The sequence below is a fragment of the Stegodyphus dumicola genome, chromosome 3, assembly GCF_044657685.1.
Source record: "Stegodyphus dumicola isolate Sdum_Otavi_A_Nest chromosome 3, ASM4465768v1".
In the NCBI taxonomy this organism is placed as follows: domain Eukaryota; kingdom Metazoa; phylum Arthropoda; class Arachnida; order Araneae; family Eresidae; genus Stegodyphus; species Stegodyphus dumicola.
In genome coordinates, this window is record NC_140770.1 from 185,434,629 (window position 1) to 185,456,210 (window position 21,582).

General features: G+C 33.4%; 1 long non-coding RNA gene across 1 annotated transcript in view; it reads left to right on the forward strand.

Moving 5' to 3' along the window:
• LOC118191287 (uncharacterized) overlaps positions 1-21,582 on the forward strand; it is a 167,668-nt gene that overhangs the window by 53,417 nt on the left and 92,669 nt on the right. Inside the window, exon 2 of the long non-coding RNA XR_004758562.2 lies at positions 1,993-2,052. This is a non-coding gene — a long non-coding RNA (uncharacterized LOC118191287). The remainder of the gene's footprint in view (positions 1-1,992; positions 2,053-21,582) is intronic.

Here is a 21,582-nt window from a genome sequence, read left to right on the forward strand (position 1 = left end):
TAACAGTGAGTCTGTTTAAAAGCAGATTTCTTCGTCCTCCCCGCGTGCCTTCGTGGTGTCATTTTTGGCACTTCCGGGTTAGCAGTCGAAAAAGTCTGTAGCTCGAAAGCCGGTGAGGGCAAAGCTGATTTTTCCATTTTTTGTCTTCAAAAAATTCCCTATCACTCTGCAGTAGCGCCCAAATAAAATGTGGCGAATGGTTATTTGTCAACACATGGGTCTGATGACTGGTTGCCCCTCATCCTTAGTCGCCTTTAAGTAGAGTGGAATATCAGGAATTTTCTTCTCCTTTGTGATGTAATGGGTAACACGTCAATCGAAAGGTCCGGAGTTCGAATCCTGCGAGGGCATAAGTTCAATTTCTCACATTTTCGCTCATAATAATAATTATTATTAAGACTGTGTAGGACTATATAGTCAGTGACGCTCGAAATTAAATGTGCTGGATGGTAATTCATCACCACCTAAATCTGGCGTTTGTATCCCCTCCTCCTTAGTCAACGTTTAAGCAGGAGAGAATATAAAGAATTTTTTTCCCTTCCTTGCCGTGTGCTTTTACGGTTTAATTGGTATACCGTTCGGCTGACAAACGGGAGGTCTGAAGTTCGAATCCCGGCGAGAACATAGCTGATCATTGAATATCACTCATCCTTTCCTGCTTCAGAAATTTCATACTGCTCTACTTGCTTAAGTTTATATGTTTTATTCGGTACGTTTAATCAATGTGAATAATTTCACTCTTAATTTTAACATGTTAGATAAACAGTTGTCCATAATTAGCATGTATTCCAGTAAACATTTATTAATGCTATTTAATTTTTATTGAATGAGGGCCCATCAGCGGCTGAGCGGTAAGGTCGCTGAACACTGGTAGTTTCGTCCGGGGTTCGAATAACGTGTATAATTTCCAGTTTCTCCGAGAAAGGTCCTCTAAAGCATCCCTCAGGCAGATACCCGTTGCCGTAATTAAATAAAAGAACCAAACCTTATTGGATGAAATTTAACAGCCATACCATTAGAGAGCCCACCAGCGGCCGAATGGTAAAAGCCGCTGAACACTGGTAGTTCGGTTCGGGATTCGAGTCCTGGCGAACGGGCTGACTGCATGAGGGTGGTCGTGGTAACATGGATGCGATCCAGTTTCCCTTAAAACGTCCTCCATGAGGCTGGTTTGGTTTATTTAATTATGGGAAAGCACACTAGGGCTATCTGCCTAAGGGAAGTGATGCCTTCGTGGAGGACTTTCTAAGGGAAACTAGCTCGTATACACGTTACACATAGCGAAAACCACGAAAACGCCCATGCAGCCAGCCCGTTTGCGGGATTCGAACCTCTCACCGAACTACCAGTGTTCAGCGACTTAACCGCTCGGCCGCTGGTAGGCCACCTCCATGAGGCATCCCTCCTTTTACGTGTAATGCCTTAATGGCAGAGCACGTAATAAATGATAATAATAATAATAATACAACAAAAGAGCGACATTAACATGAGCTAGCGAATGAAAGTTACTAATTTCAGTAAGCGAAACTCATTAATTAATTATTTTCTCGAGAATTTTATTTTAAACTCATTAATTATTTTCTCGAGAAAAATTAGAATTGAGAAAATTAATTGGAAATATGGGGTTTTAACTTCTCCCACATTTCAACATCGATGGTGATGTCACATCCTGATTTTCTCCATCTAGCGCATACGCACAAAGAATTTCGATTCTGTGGGACTATGAAAAAGAACTTTCCCTTCTTTTCTAGAAGTTCGTGTATACACACTGTTAATCGCTCAGGTTAATGACGTACTTCCAAAATAGAGAAGCCTTTTAAAATTTGTATGGTAATAAAGGTTAATTAATATTAATTTAATTAAAAATCATTTAATATTATTAATGAATGTTTTCTGATTTATACGAAAAATGTACATATGCATATATTGATTTGAATTTGACATTGCACTGTTGTGTAAATTTGAATTTCTAATTTAAAATTTTTTTTACAGCTTGAGGAAATCTGCAACTCAAAATTGTGTGGTTCCTTTTATTTTGGATTATACAGTAATGTGAGTATTCTGTATTTTTTATTGTATTTTCACCTATTCGTTTACGATAATGATGTAAAATTAGTTTCTCGCTATCTTGAAATGTTTTTTATTCTGTGTTGCTTCGCTGAAATATAAATTTTTATAATTTAATATTTTACGGCCGTAACTGGGATTTAAGTAAGTTGAGTACCTATTTCAGGTACTCAACTTACTTACTTACTGTTTATGTTTACTTACTTATTGTTTATGTTGTCAATTTAAATAATTGACAACACAAACAGTTTTGATTTGTATACATAAAAAAGACAAGCGTTTAATACTTTAAAAATACCATTGGACGATTGTAAAAAATTTTGTGGAATAATGTAAATATTTTTGAATATTTGATGTAAGTATGTATATTTTATGTTACATCAAATTTCTTGCAAGTATATTTTATCCAGCATTTTTATTTTAACTGAAATTTATTTTGGAATCCATTAAAAAAGCTTCATTAAAGAAATAAGATTTAAGAAAATGCAAATGTTCGCTGATAAGTAATCAAAACTGGTAATTGACAAATTCCCTAAGTGCAATCACTTTCACAAACTGTGCATTAGATGTTCAGTACCATAATTTTTTGTACACTCTCAATTTAAAAGAGCTCTCTTCCATAGCAAATGCGAAGCCATTTGGAAAAATGTGAATATTTCCTAACAGAAATTTTATATTCCGATAGCTCGGTGTAATAAAAATCCACACCTGTGATTTGGGTAACGGTGTTATTTAGCGTATTTATAAATGTAGTCGATAAAAGTGACAACGAAATAGGTATAATACTTTTAAAAAATGCCAGGTTTGGACTTTTAGAATTAAACAACGAATCGAAGGAAGAATTGAAAGCTCGCCTAGGTTTTTGAAATATTTCTAATTTTTAAAAATTAGTCTTGTAATTTCTAAGTAATTGCCTTTATAAGATTTAAATTCATATGTAATTATCGCATTCATGTGTGCTAACTCTCATGGTGTAAATGTTCGGCTCGACCCCTTGAAATTTGGAAGATCGTTGGTTTGAATCCCGACGAGGGCACAGCCAGTTTTTCATGATGTTGTTTCTCATTTTCTTGATCCGAGCGGTTCAAGAGCAAATATACGAATTCATAATGGTCTAGAAATAGTAAGCTTCTTGTCATTGGTCAAGGCCTTGGGCACCTTAGAGGTGACAGTTCGATCTAAGTTTAACTCCATCGCAGCTTTGATGAAGATAGTCCTAAGGATTCGAAGGTTTTCTACTCCTCTTCTCTTACCAGGAAGCTTCCGAAAATACTTTAGGCTCGACAGTATTTAACGTGCCCCTTGACTCAAAGTCCCTGCACGGTTACGTACATCCATGCCTTCTCCGGCATTCAAATCCGGTCCCAAGGCTTATGGTAGCCGATTTTCGTACCAGAATTTCATGTTTCCTCCTTTCGACGAAACTAATAGTGTTTACAACTTAAGATAAGTGCGTTGATACTTGTAGGTGGTATCGAATTTTAATATTAGTAGAAACTTTTTAAATTTAACTGTTAAACTTTTTAACTGTAACTGTTAAAGTCAGGAAGTCCCATTACTTATATGTTTACCTTATTAGCGGTTGCAAGAAATTAATATTGGAAACACTTTGGAATGTTTTCTCAAACCCTTTTGAAATTGGGAATTTCTGATTTGTATCACCACTATTAAGGACGGATCTCTAAAATTTATTTTTGCTGCGACAATCCAATGTTCCAGATTTCAGCTGATTGGTTACCTGTGATTGTTGTTCTGATTTGACAGCAGATTTTGCTGCCAATATGAATGATTAGCTGCTCAGAAAATCCGAAGGATATTTTGTTCCGTTAGATAAAGATACTAGCTTCTTCTTTTCTTTTCAAATAGAGATCACCTTCTAGACTTCCTTGTTTTTCCATGTGTAACGTGTATACGAGCCAGTTTCCCACAGAAAGTTCTCCGCGAAAGCATCCCTTACCTTAGGCAGATAGCCCCTCAAGTGCTTTGCCGTAATTAAATAAACCAAACTAAACAAGACTTCGTAGATGTCGTTTGATAAGCACTCTATGATAGTGAAAAGTCAACTAAACGCATTCCACTGTCTTTCAAAAATAAAAAAAAATAAAATCTTTTTTGTGTAAGAGAAATGTATGTTAAAATTACGTAAATGCTAGGAGAATCTTTTATATAACATTTTAAAATGGAGTTCTATGGTATGTAAGGAATTATATAATTCTATACCTTTTGAACGGTATCGGTGTAATTGGAAGCTCTGCACTGTTAAAATTCAGCCTTTCAATCGCCATGTTTTTATTTCTCACACATACGCGTAGCTATATTATGCATAAGCGAAAACCACAACAGAATACTACTACCACGTTCGAAATGCCCACATATCCCAACTTTTTTTTAATTGAGAGTAGGAAATCTCCTTGACCTTCTCTTCGTCGGCAGTCGCAATGTATACTAGAAGAAGATAAAAAAAAGGGCCCATATATGGACTGCATTTGACCTCCCATCCTACGATCGTCCCTCGTATTCTTCAGGGTGGGAGTCCTCTCTAACCGCCTTCCAACCTTCCTTGGAGTGGAAGGTCGAAGCCTTCATTTTTTGCGTGGGAGAGAAAAAAATTAAGGCGAAAAAAAGTTGTACGGCAATCTTTTTATTTGCCATCTCGTTCTGGGACTGCAAAGAACGATCGAGTTTGGGTCTACGTGTTTCTGGAGGAAGATTCGTTTAATGTGCCATTTCCGCGCGTTTTAGCTCACGCTTGAGTGACACCGAAACTGCAGCTATATGGATACGTCTATCATCTATCTGCATTTGTGTAATGTTGGTGACATAGGCTTACTTGAAGGAACTTGAGGCATTTTGCGTTTGATGGATAAATTACAGAAGTCTTTTTCTATTAAGGTAACAGTTTCTGATATGTGCGTAATGATTCTGACTCTTTGGTTGTATATGCATTTTTAGTTTATTTTTTGATCGGTGATATGTATATTAGTATTTGACAGAAAATATTTTTTATGCTTTCTTGTAATAGCAAAGAATGCTTTTCTGTTTGCACATAATATTAAAAAAAATCAATATATTAGTACTTTGGCGTGCTACATTAATTTGTTTAAGATCCCCAGAAGTATACCAAAAGAGCTTTTTCGGTAAGATATAAAAGGAAAATAATTAATCTATTGTTCTAAAAAAACCCTGTTGTTATTATAACATTGTTTAATACTAAAATACAATTGCAGTGGTTGAAATATGTATACTGTACGTAAATGAAGAACTGCACATGATGCTATACATCAATGGTGTTCAGACTTTATGGCATTGCGACCCCATAGTAATGGAAACGACCCCATTAAGAATGTCGAACCTTAGTTAATGAATCCTCAAATCATATGTTTTAGATTTCTAGCCTCCTTGGAACCTCGCTATAAATTTTCCCGACACATAGTTAGAATACCACCGCTGTTTGTTTTCTTATTTAAATCAAAAGCATATTTGGTTTTCGCAATCGTATACGCCATAATACTCGGCATACGGTATTAAATTACGTCCAAAGGGGCTTTTTTTAACATTTTATGTGTTACCTTTATTTATTAAATATGTTCTGCGCACTTAAACCATAAAATTCAATTCAAGAGCAATATCACAAAATAATTTTAAAATGAGTATATCTTTAAAATTTCCGAAATTTTTTTTTCTATACAACGTCTCCATTGCTCGCTTTGAAATCCTTGAGTTTGTTAATCAAAAATTCGTTAAAGGTTTACAAAATATGAAGTCGATAATTTCCAGATTTCAAATTTGGAAGCCCATATTCGCAGAAGGATTACGTTATCCAAAAATTGTTGGCCCTAGTTACCGTTGTTTTACAACAGTGCGAGAAACATACATACATTTATGCTGATTCTTCATTATTTAATTTCTTTAAACATAGTACATTGCGATAATATTTGATGGCAACAATTTGAAAAGTGAAACAACACTTGTAGTGAATTAACGCAAAATGGCAAAACGAAATTAATAGTCTTTCTGGGCAAATTGGCCCTTTGGACTAATAAATAAAAATTCCGAAAAAACAAAAATTTACATGAAAATTGCCATGAGTTATAGCGTGTATCACATGAGTTATAGCATGTGCTGTTTATTGAATAGTAGGCCATCTTAGGCATACACTCTCTTGGACTTACGCATACTTACGCTCTTGGACAGTCCTAGCATTGTCTCGAAAGAAGTGAACAGGTGCAGAGTGCACACTCGTGACTCATCGAATTCGAATTATGTTTAAAAGAAATGTAGTACACCAAGCAAAAGTTTTCTCCTCCAAACAGGATGTATACCAAATTGCATGAATTTCAAAGCGGATGTATACCGAGGTACCACACTATTTTATTTGCAGTTGTTAACTTAATTTTTCCCCCTCCATTTCCATTTAGCGTGTTTCTTTTTTGTGAAAAGCACCCAAATACAGGCTGATTTGAATTAGTATCTCCAATAAGAAGGAGAAAATAAGTGTATATTTTAAGTGTATATTTATTGTGTTAAAGTGTTTATTCGTTGCATTAGTGCAAATAGATGTCTAACCACGTATATGATATAACTATTTCATTCAAATATAAACTTACATTTGGAATTTAACACTGCGAGTGAGAGTAAGATTCAAAACAATTATATTTTGCTTCCGGACAAAAACTGGCTGCAGACGATTTTGTGTCCTGTGAAGGCGGTAGTCTTAGCAAATATGACTGTATCGATATCTGTTTATGTTCCATAAAATACTGTCCACTTTCAAATTATAAGGTATTTCTCCCACTTCCCTAGCGTGCCTTCCTGGTGTAACTTTAGCACGCTAGGCCGGTATTCCAGAGGTCCGTGGTTCGATTCCCGGCGAAGGCGGTTGCATATTTTTCATCTTTTCTGCTTCCAAAAAAAATTACCTAATGGCTATACAAAGTATGGTTGGGTTGTGGATATAGTCCTATGAAAGGTTTCATTGTATTCTATTGATTGCAAGAAATGTTTTTACCTTGAGGAGGCATGGCCAGGAAAGTCAATAGATCATACTAAATGGTTTATCATTTTTAATGGTTCTTTTCATTCAGGTCTGTGTTCATTAATTCTAGGTACAATTACGGTGAAATAATTAAACATCATCTTTTCTTAATCTTTTGCTGGAGTAAAATATATTTATGTGGAATTTAAATGTCGCATGATGCCACTTTCGGCATTCATTTTAACACAATTTCATTATCAGAGCTTTATTATTTCGAAGGTAAACTTAAAAAAAATTATAAATAAAGAAGTTATATAAATAAGAAATTGTTTGAAATTGTTTTCAGAATTCTATTATTTCGAAGGTAAACGTGTAAAAAATTATAAAGAAGTTATAAAAATAAGGAATTGTTTGAAAATAAAATTATATATAAAGAAGTTATATAAATAAGAAATTGCTTGAAATTGTTTTCAGAATTTTATTATTTCGAATTTATTTAAAAAAATTATAAAGAAGTTATACAAATAAGAAATTGTTTGAAATTGACGGTATGAAATTGCAGTCTATTTGTTATCATTAATCAATGTGTTAGGTATTGAAAGAATTTTGATTTAGTTGACGTATTAGAATTATTTACATATATTAATTTTGAATTGTATGTTATTGGCATAAGCAAAATGCTTACATATATGCTTCATATAACTAAAATTCCATAATTAAAAACTATATATTAGGTGTTGCAGAATCAATGGAGATAAAAACAGTGTATTATTTCTTCAAATAAATACCCATCGTAAAACTTGCTTTTCCTGTGAAATTTCTATAAAAAACATGTTGAACTACAAAGCGGTACTCTTGATGTATCTAATATGGAGTAATTATAGTAACATAACTTAGTTTGAAGTGTTGTTTCAGCCTCATTGAATGATGCTAATCTTTTCCACATAGTGAACTTCGTGGGTTAGTTTAGGTTATTTGAATATTGCAAAGTACACGAGGTTTATCTGTTCTGGAAAACATGTCTTCATGAAGAATATTTGTAAGAAAGACTCCCTCTTATTCATGTTACGTATAAGGAAAGCCAGTACAATCAATCATGGAGCCACTTTGTTCGCCTAGGACTGACCCAGATAGAAGTTCTGGTGCTGAACCCAAGTCCCAGTATTCAGACGGAGTTAACCACCCTGCCGTTGGTGGGAGAAGTAAAAAAAAATTGTCATTTGACATTAACGGTTTATTAACGTTTTTAACGGTGTTGCAAGTTTTATTTTCATAAATGCATGTTTTTAGAAACTCCAAATAAAATACATTGGGGAAAAAAAAAAGGTTTTCTGTACAGAGTTGATGTTAGGTCTCATAAACATCAGGTTATGTAAGTACACAGATACTATTATACCAGATATTGTTTGATTGCCTCATTAAGTCTGCTGCAATCATTAATTTGGTAAAGTATATCGTGAAGAATATTTCGGTATTTTAAACAATTAATTTGCCTTTTTGTTTGAAAAGAAAACATCCCAGTTGTTCAAAAATGTCCCTAATAGCACAGTAAGTGCTTAATTTACCGTTGGTGAATCATCTTAAGACAGCCGAGAAGATTCATTTCATGTGTTAAGAAGCCAATGATCGGAGAGTCCAAATGACGTCAGGGGCGTTTCCCACAAATGTCAAGTTTCCTTGTTTGGTGTGCACAGACGTTTCGTTTCACATGCCTAGATTTTGTACGTTTATGCGAATAAAAGATTCACAGAATAATTTACAGGGTTGACATATAACGTAAGTAAAATGACTTTATTTTCGAAGGGTTATTTGACAAACATTTGTATTTTAAGCTAGTTGGATAACATTAGTGAAGTTTTGTTGGATGATTTTGTGGCCGTTTACCTCTAGATGAAACTTTCACACATGTTAGGTACTTTAGCGTCTTATTTTATAAGTGCTAGGTAATTAATTGTCTGGAGAGATACACCGCTGAAGTTACATTCTAGGCGCTTTTGCATAGTATTCTGTTAAGTGTTAGGTGATTGTCGAGTAGATATGTCATCGAAGTTTCAGAAGTGGTAACGTTTTCTTTGGTAATTAAATATGAGAACACAAGTACTTTTATTGTAAATGCTGGTTTTACTTAACATTTAATTTTACAATTTACCTTTACGCTTAAAAATATTCTTTCAGCTGGTAATTATTATTATTAGAATGAACATGTTCTAAACCGATTATTTACTTTTGTGTTATTCAACCAGTGACATATTTTTCTTCCATTTTGATCAAACAATGATGCACAGATGCTGAGTAAAAGTTGTTCTGGTTTGCAGTAAGTAAATTTTTTGGGATAATTAGCTATAAACGGGAAGAAAAAAATCTATGAAAATTCGTTTATTTAACCAAAAAAAAAAAAAAAAAAGTTGATTTCATTTACAGCGCGTAGTAATAGTGTTATATCCTTTTGGGTATAACATTATTACTACCGGCTGATAGATAAAAGATAAAAGAAACTTAGTTAATTTTTATTACGTGTGTTAGGTATTTTAACTTGTAATTTTTATTATATGTGTACCTAATTTTGATTACGTGTGCAAATGAAATATAATGAAATCTCTTTTAAGTGGATTGTTCTCTGTTCCATATGATTCTGGACTTCCTTAAAACTGTCTTCTTAGTAAACATGACTGTTTGGTCATATTCAGTATCGTTATTTAAACGTGTTCTCAGAAATAATGGTCATACTTCCAAGGGGTTATTTAAGTGATTCCCGTGAGGGGAATTCACTTTAATTCAAAGAATATGTTTTGGAAGACTTATTTGGGAAATTCATCTCTTAATTCAATGTTATTTTTATCTTTTAGCCCATACAATATAAAACAAAAAAAATGTTTTGATTACTTTTGCATTTTATGATTCTGGGAAAAAGTAGTAAATCTTACGAAATACTTGATAAATAGTAACTGATATTATAAAAGGTCTTTTGCTGCCTATTAAATAAGTAGTTTGCTATTTTTAATTCATATGATCATTAAAAAAATCTCCCAACAGCTATTTAATTGTACATTTAGCTTTAAAAAATTCATTTAGTTTTGTGTTAATTTCTCGTAGAGAAACTCTCTTAGTAAACTTCTCTAAATTAAGCGAAATATTGGTATTCTCGGAGTTAAGACTCTAAAGCATTTTATTCAGAAATCATACGTATACTATTGTATGAATGCTTTGCTTAAATAAAACAAAACCCAAAAACATAGCCATAGTAGCATTTTATATTGAAGAGTATTTCAGCTGCTTTTAAGAAAGGCTTTAAATCACTTCTGATAATTTATGTAATATATTCTTAAAAAATTATTAGAAATTCTGCAAAAGAAGTGAAAGAACTTTTTTCTTGCCTCCCATTTCTTCCTATTTAAAAATGAGCTTCTTTAAGTTACCGTCTAGATATTAAGATTCTGTTTTTGTCTGTAGAGAATTTAAAACTATCAAAAGTGACCTTTAGAAGAATGGCGTTTATGTTAGCAAATCTTTAAAACTTCTTTATATTTATATCAAAGATGTGAAACTTCGTATCATCGCTGTTGTCTGTTGAGACTACACTTTACAAGTTGTTGACTGGTTTCATTATATCCAATAAAAATCTAACGAAACCATTTCTGACAAGTTTGAAAAGGGAAACTGAGTTTCAGTGTCTGAGATTTTGCCAAGTCTCTAATAGTAGTTAACGCGGGTAAAGCTCATTATTTAAAATCTGCCTCTTGTAGTTAATCGTAAATATTCTTAGAAATGATACAACTCAGGTTTCAGCTTTCTTAATGATAAAGTGAATTAATATTGGAATGATAGAGGTTTTATAAAAAGCCAGTGTCAGTGTAAATACATTTGCCTCACGCAACACGAATTAACTCAAAGAGATTCTATTTTCTTTTCATTTCTTTCTATAACAATTCACAAATGATTACAATATTCCGGGCATATCGCTAGGAAACTATTTTATGATTTCCGACAAATATTCGTAGAATGTTCCTAGCGTATTACAATTTTAAGTAATTTTCTAATGTAGTGGAAAGAATATGCCTGAAGCAGTTTAAGTATATTCCAAGGGATTATTCTATTATATTATAAAAAATTATTCTGTCTGTTCTTAAAAAGCATGTAAAACTTGGAAAGACGTTCCTAAAATGTAAAAATAATATTCCTTGAAGGGAACATCCCTGGAAAATGAAAACTGGCTGGCGTAGGGATATTTCATGCAGAGTCTAGATACAGCGGTCGTCAACCCTTAGAACTTCACGAACCACTACATATTGTTACGTTATTTTCTTCCTTCACTTTCGTACGGGGTTCGTGTGGATTTGGAATGAATAACGACGACAGCACTTGATGGAATATCGAAACACGCTTTATTTACCAATATTAATCGGGACAGCTCGAAAACACTTTTACAGTCGTCGAAGATCTACACGCTGGAACAATCAGCGACACAGCCTTCACACTGTCAGGCTATTACGGTGAAAACAGCTTCACTGCAAAGCACTAGAGTACAGCTCCCGAATCTGCTCGGTCGTTCTCGGAACTCCAGGCACTCTCGAGACTCTCCACGCTACAACTCGCGATGCAGTCGACGACACACAGAGCACAGCTCCCGACTCTTCGGTTCAGTCATTCCCGGAGCTTACACACTCTTGACGATGCACTAACCGCGATACACTAAGAGACTCTTCGATGCGCTCGACGACCCACTCGGCATTCGCTGGCCGGCTGTCAACTCGATCGTCTCCGCACGGACTAACTAGATGAGACACACTCGATACTAACTCACCTCGTACTAGCAGGGTTTATATAAACCGGTAAGAATTCGTTCCAGAAGGTTCTCCATCCGTCCATGGCATATCGCCAATTTTGTCGCCAAATGGGCGATTTCTCGCCAAATATGGCAACTCTTTCTTCTTTGCTATTTTATGGCAACCCTAAAACTGTTTTGCGGGGAAGCCATCTTACCGCGCCTTTACATTTCGTAACAATATATAATTTTATGTTTGGTAGACCATGAAATATGTGTAATTTGCTGATTATTATTGTATAAATGTAACTTACCTTTCTATTGTTAATGAAATAAAATAAAAAGGTAAATTACATTTATACAATAATAATCAGCAAATTACACATATTTCGTTCACATTGAAAAATTACATGAAAAGTACAAAAAATTTACCTTCTTGTAGCTTCACATTTCCATACAACTGAAAAGGAACTTCACGACACCAATTTTTAATTATTATAAACATAATAATCATCGCTTACTCAGCAATGGCGCCATCGATCAACAGTTAGACAAAACAAAAACGGAAACTTCTAATGATGAAGTTATAAACAAGAATGCAGATGGTTCTCATAAAAATCCCTCAAGATGCCTATTGACACGGAGAAAAACTGTCCTATTAACGACCACAATAGCATATCTTTGCATAAAAGGAAAGAGAATTCCAGTTCGCACTATTATTGATAACAGCAGCATATCCATGGATGCCAACTCTCGCTTTCAAATGTCACTAGATACACCTGCAAAAGTAGCTAAAAAGTCGTTAAATTCAGAAATAATTTTGCTAAAAGTAGTATCTAAAATTAAAAAAAAAGTATAATTCATATTTCATAGTAGGATTTGTTACTCATCAATTTTTAAACTGAATCTACATAAAAATATAAATAATGCCCCAATTTTTCTGCAGACCATCAAAGCGTTTTCGCGGACTGCCGGTTGGCGACTGTTGGTCTAGAATGTAATTTTAAGATTATGGGATTTTCTTGGAATATTCTCATATTACTTCGAATATTTCAAGAATACTCTTATACTGTTTATGACATTTTCATATCCAAACTTCAAAAGAGGGCTTTTTTAAAATCAATGAACCTATATAAAAGGACTGCTTCTAACTAACATGAAAGAAACCGTCTACCGGATATTCGACTCACAGGTACACTCAAAGAAAACAAGAAAATACAACCTAATTCTTGTTCGGAAGTGCAAGAAAATGGTCGGTAGAATTGTCACAAGAAATATAAATTTCTTGAGAAGTACTAAATGGATCCAGACCATCAACCGTGCGTAAAGTCAACAATCTCGCTAAAGAAGCACAGACAGACATTTAAAGAAAGTAATTTCCAATGAAGGCAAAATCTGGAGTGAAAACATTTCTTCAAGTTTAAACTTTTCCTACTCCATCTCACAAATTTTCTTAAAACCGGGACAAACTGATGTTCCGAAAATATTATATTGGCTTTATTAGTGAATGATTTAATTTTAAAGCTGCTAAATTCGGAACGTCTATGAAACGTTTATTTGTAAATAATATTCTTAGGAATAATAAGAATTAATTCCAACTGTCGGAGAAATCTTTTATCGTAATTTGAATTTCTGAATCTACAATGGAAATTCTTTATAGCCTCCCGGATGTCCGGAACGGCTGTCACTTTTAGTGAATCATGCATCGAGCGGTGCATGCTGTTAAGCGGTTCCCCAGAGGAATTGTTTCTTTACAAAGTAGCAAGACCAGCTTTACGTAATATTTCCACGACTTCAGAGATGCCAAGTCTTGCTTTCACTTGTACCTGTAGAGAGTACGTACCGCCCAGCCGGAATAGTGGTTAATGACGCTGACTGCCTACCATTGGTCCCCGACTCAAATTTCGTAGTAGTCATGGATATTGCGTACGTACAGTGTCTGTGCGGCAAGGAAGCACTGAAAGTACACGACGAGCTGAAAGTCGTCTCGAGAGGCTGAGGGGAGAAGGGTTAGTAGATCCTCGCACCGTCTCCCTGAATGTTCTCTCTACATTTTGATATATTCTGTTTTTAGTTTTTTTGTTAATTTTGCCTTAGAATAATTTAGCATTACATTTTTCGGTGTAATTAGTAAATAGCTTTAGAACTGTATAGAAAACGTATTTTTGTATATATATATATATATATATATGCATAGTTGGAAACCGATTTTGTATTGTAGCTATATTCAGTTTTTATTTATTTTATTTATTTGTTGTTAATATTGTTTCTATGTTTAGTACTCATAATATTGTGACTATATATTTTTTAACTTTACACATAAATGGTGCGTAACTATTATCACCTCTGCAACCTTAATATGTATTAACCGTGTTTTGTATAGTAAGCACAGTCAACTGTACTGGGCTGTCTTCTTAAGTCGGTGTCAGGTATAATAATTTAGACTGATGATACTTGATAAATCAGGTTAGCGTAGAATCACAAACCGATTAAAGCTAAGATAAGAAAGACCAAGATGTACATCGCATAGAATGTCATTTCTAGACCTTGGCACAGTTTCAAACAGGATGGAAATTTCAGCTGACGCTTCGGCAAGAACTCTGTCTGATGGGTAGGGTACGAACTGCGCTAAATTTGATCGAAGATCTTCTTCCCCCACTTTTCTAATCCACGAACTGCGCGACGTTTCCTGTCCCCTATTTCTTTCCCAAGAAGATTGGGTGCTAAAAAAAGTCATTTATCGTCATTAATGGGACATTCTATTGACACTGCAAGCCTTTATTTTCGTTTATCAATATTGTAAAAATTGTGCATGCGAAACAAATATTAATTAATAATAAGTCTGGCGTGTGCTAAAGTAAAAATAAATTTCTTTTACACTCAGTTTTATGATGCTGAAAGGAATGATGAGCCAGATCTTTTTTATTCTGTGTAAGAATTAAAAACTTTCCAAGTTGTAGATTTTAATCCCTGATTTATATATCAGTTTTGATTAGTAAAATTGATAGATTAATAACATACACAAAACTGATACATAATCAACGTATCAAATACCGGATTTGTAGATCACCTTAAATAAGTTTCTTGTCTAGATAAATATTAGCAAATCTTCTTAGATAGCAGAATGGTTTTAACTTTTAAATTTACCATTTTAGATAAAGAGTTCTAATTTAATTAAAAAAATTCTCTTCATTAAATCTAAAAATTGGGACTTCTCAAGTCGTTCTAAATTCACACTAATATTATTGCAATATATTCCCGTATTAAGCTTTCCATTTTTAATCATTGAAGTTATTTTAAGGTTATTTAACTTTGTTACAAATTCCATATTTTAATACTAGAAACGTTTAAATATTTATTCTGTTTTCCACCTGATGTACTTTGGCATACATTTAATTTCTAATACACATTTAATTAATAAATTAATAATTATGAGCGTCAGCAGAATTTTCATAATTAACAAACAAAAAAAATAAATCAAACTCCCTTATATTCATATCCTGCCATTTCTTTTTCACATATTGTTGCACTGTACGCAAGTTTTCATGTATGTAGAATTTATATACTTGTATTTATGCCAGTTTATATTTAAATGATAATTTTTACAAATTCTTGCATCACAACTCTAGTTAATAGAACATGTTTCTAACACCTTGGCAAAGCTTAATCTTCAGCATGTAGCTTATTTTCCAACCTAGTTTCAGGCTGAATTATTTGTAAAATTAACTACTTGAAATTTAATGATATAAAAATACTTTTTTTAATTTATTCTTTAAAAATATTGCAAAAATTTTCACCTATACCGTAGCATATCTTTTTACAAATCCCTCTAATAAGAAAAAATAAGGAAAGAAATTAACTCGGTTTCCGTGATTGATACCTCGCTGCAAATTATATGTAACATTTTTCCAAAAGCATAGAATTTATATGGATATCAATAAATTAAGGATATTTCTCCATCTAATTTTCTTAACATGTTTATTCCAGAATTTTCTTTTCACACTGTAGCGCTTAACTTTATGAGTTTTCTATAATCATTCAATTTCTCTAGCCATGGCAACTTTGCATACCTTCTGACAAGTAGTTATATTTTTAACCACTGTATTTTAATTCCTGTTGACTATCAATACATTATTCACTTGTTTCAGAAGTGCAACTTTTATTTTATACTCAAATCTACGTAAAATAGCATTAAAACTTCAGTTATGCGGAGCTCCTGATCGATTGCTTGTTTTAGATTGAATGAAATTAAGCTTAATGTTACTCTTAATTAGCTTGTTATTAATTTAATTATACTTTTCTAATTAATTATATGTTCAGATATTTCCAAGTACATTACTCAAACTTTTGCATCCCAATTTTTAATTTTTGGTTAAAAAAATAAACTTTTATTTATTGAGAGGCCTGATTGATTATATTAATTTGCAGTATTGTTTATCTAATTCCTTTCTTCTAGATAAATTTTAGAAAAAACTTCTTAGCATAATAATTTAAATTTATTTACAATTTATACGTCAGTATTCCAAATGCATAGTAATGTTGTTATAATAGATTTCATGCTAAGCTTTTTTTTTAATTTAACTAAATTTAATTTCTGCAAACATTTACATGATTACTTAACAAGAAATATTTTTAGCACACTGTAACACACTTTGATATGGAATGCTTTATAATTATTTAATTTATGATATTATTATAATAAACGAAAGATGTTTGTAATGCTAATATGTATGTTTACCAATACCTTTTATTTTCTTTGTTAGCTCTCGCATTTATTACTGTTATTCAAGTAATTAGCGTGCTTGTTAGATATTTTTTACTTGTTCTTGTGATATGTAATTCTATTTATTTATTTTTATTTTCCTCATGGCTACAATTGGCTTCGAAAAGTTAAATTGCAACCCTGTAGGCAGCAGGGGGAAGAAATTTTGATTGGCGCAGTTGGACTATAGCTCGACCCGGGGGGATTTTCATTAGCGCAGTTGGAGTACACCCGTCTGAAGCGAATCCCGCGAACGGGCTGGCTGCATGGGCGTTTTCGTGGTTTTCCCCATGTGTAACGTGTATATGAGCCAGTTTCCCTTAGAAAATCCTCCACGAAGGCACTCCTCCCCTTAGGCAGATAGCCCTAGTGTGCTTTGCCATAATTAAATACACCACACCGTCTGATGACACTCACGAAACACTACTTAAGGAGCTATTTGTTTGTAAATGTTCTTTTCGTAGCTTTTGTATTGCATGAAGTGCATGAATATGGGTTTATGTGCACAAGAGCATTATTATGTGCATCCCTTTCAGCATTGCTCGTGAGGAGGCCTGTTTAACGTAAAACGTTATTCTCGGATGCTGTTAATAAAAAAGAATCCAGGTTTAGTCCACATGATGATTTATTTTCAGATGGAGATAATTTGGTAATAGGTGCAGTCTGTATCCATGAGTGAAACTATTATGATGGCATTGGCCCAAATATCATTTGGTGCAAGAGAGGGACTGGATCTATCATACGGGATTGAAATGCACTCTTTTATATGAAGTAATTCTAAGTAGAAACCACACGAATATACCGAGATACAATCCTTTATTATTCTGTGAAGTTTCTATGTCATGCAATAAGCCAGCCTGATTACCACTTATGTCCCCAAAGCCCTGGCCTAGAACTTTTTGTTTCAAGGAACTCCAAATGATCCTGTAATTTCATGTGATCCTAGTTACCATCATAAAGACAAAAAGAGTTTGCTGAAAGCCTTGGAATGGACGCTATGCTTAGGGCTTCAGTTTGTCCTGATCGGGTGAATAAGTTTCATATTCCAATTTATGCATAAGCGGCATGTGAAATGGCTATTTCTTGGATTTAAATGCGATTAATGCGCGGAAAGAACTCAGGAAAGATGTTCGGCTGTTTCGAGAATATTGTATGGCATTGATATAAAGGACAGGATGCTAAGCATCACAGTTGCTGAATTACGATGATTTGCTATGGCATCGTGTTTTGTTGTACAACCTGCAGTGCTTGGTTATGAGATACCATATTAAGCATTATCTACGCTTCCATTAGTAGAATGATGTCCACCTTGCTTTGTCTCACGAATGAGCTTTTCTCCTTTTCTGTGATTAATTACGAAAATAAATAATGGCGCTTTTTTTTTTTTTTTTTCCGTTCCATTTCCTGTATTTGTTTTACTGTATCTAAAAGTGTGTTTTCATCACAGCCAAGATAATTTGTTCTAGCAATGAAAAGAGGCGCACAAAATATTATTCTTATTGACGTGTGTGTGGTCAATGCATAATTTGATCCAGTTTTGTCTAGGAAATCTAACTACCCAAAAGTTGTGAGGTTTATTTAATTTGCTTATTTTATGGGTGCTACTTTGGTAGACGGTTGCAGGGATTTTTGTCGATTTACTTTGGCGCAATTGTTGGCGCGGTTTTTACAATCGTCAGCCATCTTGAAAAACGCTGTTTTTACGTATTTTGCGCATAATAAAGTATTCGAAATTTAAAAAAACAAAATAACGGATTAATTTTTTGTTGAAAATGTTGTTTTTTAAGATTGCAGGCAAATGTAAATAAATAGATTTACTACGAGTATAAAATAATAAGGTTAAATTATTACTTTTATATAGCAAAGAAATAGAATAAAAACACCGCTATAAAAGCATTGCGCCAACATTTAATTGAATTAAAATATTACTTAAATTCAAATACTTTAAAATAAGTTTTATAGGATATAATTTTTTAACATTAAAACATATGTGGTAATAAATATCTCAGCAATTTTTGAAAACAGTGTATTAATTTTTTAATAAAAATTGAAGTATACAATTATAAAGTAAAAGAAAAATATGTACTTACATTTTTTAAAATACTTTACCTGTCGTATATTGATAAGTACCACGAAAAAAAAAAAAAAAAAATCTTCAAACGATCTTCATCTGTGATCCACATCTCTCGCACTTCATTGAAGAAGCAATTAGCGAAATTTCCTCCAAAAATTTAAAATAAATTTCCTCTGACCCTTGTAACAATTTATAAATAAATCTTTGATTAGGAAAGCCAGGTTGGCTAAAATAAGGTCTCAAAGGAATTTTTTTTTTATTCCGATACCAATAATTCTTGGTAATTACCAATAACAACATTCATCTTCGAAACGGACATATCCATTCGCTTTGAAATCTGAGGAATTCGAAGAGATGAATAATAAAATTTTAAAATGGCGCGGTAATGTACAAATATCCAGTAACCAATCAGGTAGCTGATTACATCACGCATAGAATTAAAATTATTTAAATAATCATTCATAATAAAATCATTGTTAAAAAATGCAAAATTAAATTGTATTTTAATATTTAACAGCCATAAATAATGTTTAAAACATTATATTAAATTTATAGATATTAATAAAATCAATTACTTTTTAAGTAAGGTGACGTAATTGATTACATTATATAAAATATCATAAACAACAAAATTTTTATTTCAAATAAAAAGGCAAAATTAAATTGATTTTTAATATTTAGAAGCCAGAAATAATATTTAAAACACTGAATACCATGTTTACCATAAGTCGTATATCTCGCCAAAAAAATCGACAAAATCCGTGCAACTGTCTACCAAAGTAGCACCATTTTATGTTTGGGAACTGTTTCCATTTTGTCGCCAGAATGCAAGTTAGTTCCCATGTATATGAGTGAGTGTTTGAGATTTTTAAAACAGAACGTGTTCCGCCTTTTTAAGGCCGCGTTACTAAATTTGCTATTCTAAGGTTTAAAGTTAGCTTTACATTTGAATTTCTAATTTGAGTTTTCACCCTAGATGCTGGCGGATTTGTAAGCATCAGATGTGCTTACTTTCTGTTCATCTAATTTACTTTTCAATAAAGGGTCTTTTACACGCATTCCAAGTCTCTGCTGTATTTTCAAACATAGCGATAAGTCGCTTTACGTCTATCAAAGGTTGGTCACAGTTTACCAGTGAATTACTATCATACTGATTGGCATATTTATTGCGAAAGCCAATTTGAAATGGGCCAATCAGTTGTGGAACACAGGATTTAAAGTTTATAGTGTCTTAAATCTGAATAGTTAATGAAAGTAAATTTCCCCTTTCCGCGAGCTTCACAACTGAATTTTTCTTGGCGCTTCGAACTATTGAATTTATTATTGTGTTTACTTTTGGAATAAGGTGGATACTTTTGAAACTGTACCTCTGAATCACGTTCATAAGTGTATAAAGCAGCAGTTCGTTCCTGTCGACCGCACCCACTCCTGTAACGAATTCCATCAGTTGCTTTTGCAGAATGCGCGCACTCTTCAGGTGGCTGTTATGCAACATTCCTCCAATTCTGCCAAGGTCGGCCGCTTTCCGATTATAAATTGAACGACGAGTTTCTAGGATAACCCACATGACCTTGCGGCTTCACTTCCTGCCTCATCTTGAGCGAAGCCGCCTGTCGTAAAAAATAGGGTAAGCCGGTTGTAGTTTGCATTTTATTTTTAAAATTTGCATTCACTGGCTGGTCTTTGTCATTGAATTGCTTAAATGTGTGTGTGCCATTGTTAAATGGCAAATCATATGTTGTTATTAGAGTATTAAAGAAAAGAGCGAATTTATTGTAAATGCTTACCCTGGAAAATCTCATTTTCTATCTTGGTGCAGTTCTTTTGCTCAATTATTAATGAATTTAATAGCTTGGCTTTTAGCAGCAAAAGAAAATTTGTTAATTGCCGCAGGGGTTTATGTTTTTTAGAAAAAGTTATAAGGTATTTATCCCGCCTTCCTAGCGTGCCTTCGTGGTGTAGTGGTTTTGCACGCTGGGCCGGTATTCCAGAGGTCCGTGGTTTGATTCCCGGCGAAGGCGTTTGCTCATTTTTCATCTTGCTTGCTTCCAAAAAATACTTAATGTCGCTACAAGGTATTAACTTTCAAATGAAAACTATTAAGAGTCTGCAAATAAAACTCTTAAAACTTTTGCCCTGACGAAATTTCCCGCACTCGAATTTTGTTTGTGGAATAACCAACGAAGGTATTTTACGTGAAACCCCGTTTGCTTGCTAAAACATTAGATAAATCAGGCCGGATTTACGTATAAGCTACACAAGCTATAGCTTAGGCCCCCCGCTTTCTTGAAAGCCACCCCCCAAAAAAATTAAAATATAGTATAAATAGTATTAAAATATAGTATAACAGACTTAAAAAGGGCCCTATATCTCAAATAGCGTAAGGCCTTATCAAGTCTAAATCTGGCTCTGGATATATCTGCTTTTAGCCTGTTATATTTTATAATTATCCGTGTTTTACAGAATATTAGCTCAAAGAAGAATACGTTTTTTACTTCCTTGCACGAAGTAAAGAAAGTATTGTAATTGCGATTGTAAAATGGATTCAGAAGAAATTTCTATGTATATATGTATGTATCTTGCATGGCTCAAAAATTAATAGCCTCACAACGTTAAAATTTTGTATATGCGATTGCTATAACATGTAGTTGTGCAGCTCTCTTTATGGTCGCAATCGGCTGCACCAATCGTACCATTTCTGTATTACCTAGCTCAATGAGCTTAGCTTTTATTATTCTTATATGTTGGTGAATAGTGCATTTTTGCTTTAAAAAAAATGAATGAATTGTGTGGTCTTTATATTCCTGTTAAGGTAAGGTTTTAATGCTTTAGTTCATCTGCATACAAGAGTTGTAGAACTATCAACAATTTAAAAGTGTAAGTGGCGAGTTAAGCTTAACGAACCGCCATTTGTTTAGATTTGAAACTGAGTAGAATAGTGA